Genomic DNA, 2,190 nt, shown 5'->3' with positions numbered 1-2,190 from the left:
TTTCTTTACTTTCGCTATAGCCCCTTTCCCTGACCCTGCTTCCTATAAAGCCTTCCTGGTAAGATGCCTTGGCTTTCCCTAGGGCAGTGGTCAGCAAACTCATTAGTCAACAGAGCCAAATATCAACAGTACAACGACTGAAATTTCTTTTGAGAGCCAAATTTTTTAAACTTAAACTATATAGGTAGGTACACTGTTATTAACTTAATTAGGGTACTCCTAAGCTGGCCTTTGCTAAAAACATCCTCAATCTGATTGAGGAACGTTCACTGAGGTCAACCCCTTCCAACTCTCCCATCCACACTCGTCTTGTATACTTGTTTCGTCTATCTCCTTTCCGAAAACCAACTTCTGCGCATGGGCCACAAAGTTTCAATCGCACCGTACGTATGCGCGCCCGCACATGGTATTTTGTGGAAGAGCCACACTCAAGGGGCCAAAGAGCCGCATGTGGCTCGAGAGCCGCGGTTTGCCGACCACTGCCCTAGGGGAAAGTGACCTTGCCTGAAATAATCCACACTTTTAATTTCTTAGTCCCACCCTCTTTCTGCTTATAAAAATCATCCATTTTGGCCTTAGCTGGTTTGGCTCAGTGGATAGAGCGTTGGCCTGCAGACTGAAGGGTCCAAGGCTTGATTCTGGCCAACGGCACATGCCCAGGTTGTGGGTTCGATCCCCAGTGAGGGTCATGTAGGAGGCAGCCAATCAATGATTCTCTCTCATCATTGATGCTCCTATCTCTCTCTCCCTCTCCCTTCCTCTCTGAAATCAATAAAAATATATTTTAAAAAAATCGTCCATTTTGTATAACTCCTTAGAGCACCCTTTTAACTGCTTGATGGGATGCTACCCCATTCGCAAATCTGTTAATTAAAGCCAATTAGGTCTTCAAATTTACTGTTGAATTTTTGTTTGTTTTATAAATTTTATTTTTTCTTTAAAGATTTTTTTATTAATTTTTAAACAGAGGAAGGGAGAGGGAGAGAAACATTGATGTGAGAGGGAAACATCGATCAGCTGCCTCCCACACACACTCCACTGGAAATCAAGCATATTCCCTGACTGGGAATTGAACTAGCAACCTTTTGGTGCACAGGACAACACTCAGCTCACCAACCCACACCAGCCAGGACCAAATATATATATTTTTTAAATTGATTTTTTACAGGGAGGAAGAGAGGGATAGAGAGTTAGAAACATCAATGAGAGAGAAACATCGATCAGCTGCCTCCTGCACACCTCCTACTGGGGATGTGCCCACAACCAAGGTACATGCCCTTGACCGGAATCGAACCTGGGACCTTTCAGTCTGCAGGCCAATGCTCTATCCACTGAGCCAAACCGGTTAGGGCCAGCCAGGACTATTTTTATTATTTTTTAAATAAACAGTTCTCTAAATGCAGTACAGAAGAACCATCTCTTCCATTCATAAACAAACACTCCAATCATTGTATCCTGCAAGTGTCACTCATATGAATATAACATGTGCTTAAACACTTCTCTAAATAACAAAGAGCATATCCACAATATTTATTATTGTCTTTTCTATAATAGTATAAATGTAAGGACATCCAAACCTGTAGAAAAAAATTTAAGAGTTTATGAAAGCCAAACAAAGAATGTGCCTGGAAGCAAGATCTCAACAGAGAAAAAGGCTTTTAGAATGACAGTTTGCAGAGGTTTTTGTTTTGTTTTTTTTTAATGCATTTGGACTTCAGGAAGATTAAATAAATATGGGAGAAAGCAAGGTGGGGATTGGGTTACAAGATAATTAAGATTTTGTGCTCCCTTGGTTACAACTGTGAGGGGTCTGAAAAAGAGCATTACTCTGGCATTTCAAAGTGTGTTAATCTAGGTGTACAAGAACAATGGCCGGGGCTTGCTTAAGGCAAAGATAAACCTAAATTCTAGCCAGTTTGGCTCAGTGAATAGAGCATCAGCCCAGGTCCTGGGTTCGATTCCAGTCAAGGGCAGATACCTCAGTTGCAAGCTCAAAACCCAAGTGCAGGAAGCAACCAATAAATGTGTCTATCTCACACTGATGTTTCTCTCCTTTGTCTCTTCACCTCCCTTCCACTCTCTCTAAAAAATAAAAGAAAGAAAAAAAATCAATTGAAAAATCTCCTTGGGTGAGAATTAACAACAACAACAAAGTTACATGCCTGGGGTGTAACTACCCACCATGACTTG

The sequence above is a fragment of the Myotis lucifugus genome, unplaced genomic scaffold, assembly GCF_000147115.1.
Source record: "Myotis lucifugus unplaced genomic scaffold, Myoluc2.0 scaffold_231, whole genome shotgun sequence".
NCBI lineage: Eukaryota > Metazoa > Chordata > Mammalia > Chiroptera > Vespertilionidae > Myotis > Myotis lucifugus.
This window is presented reverse-complemented; position numbering follows the sequence as displayed.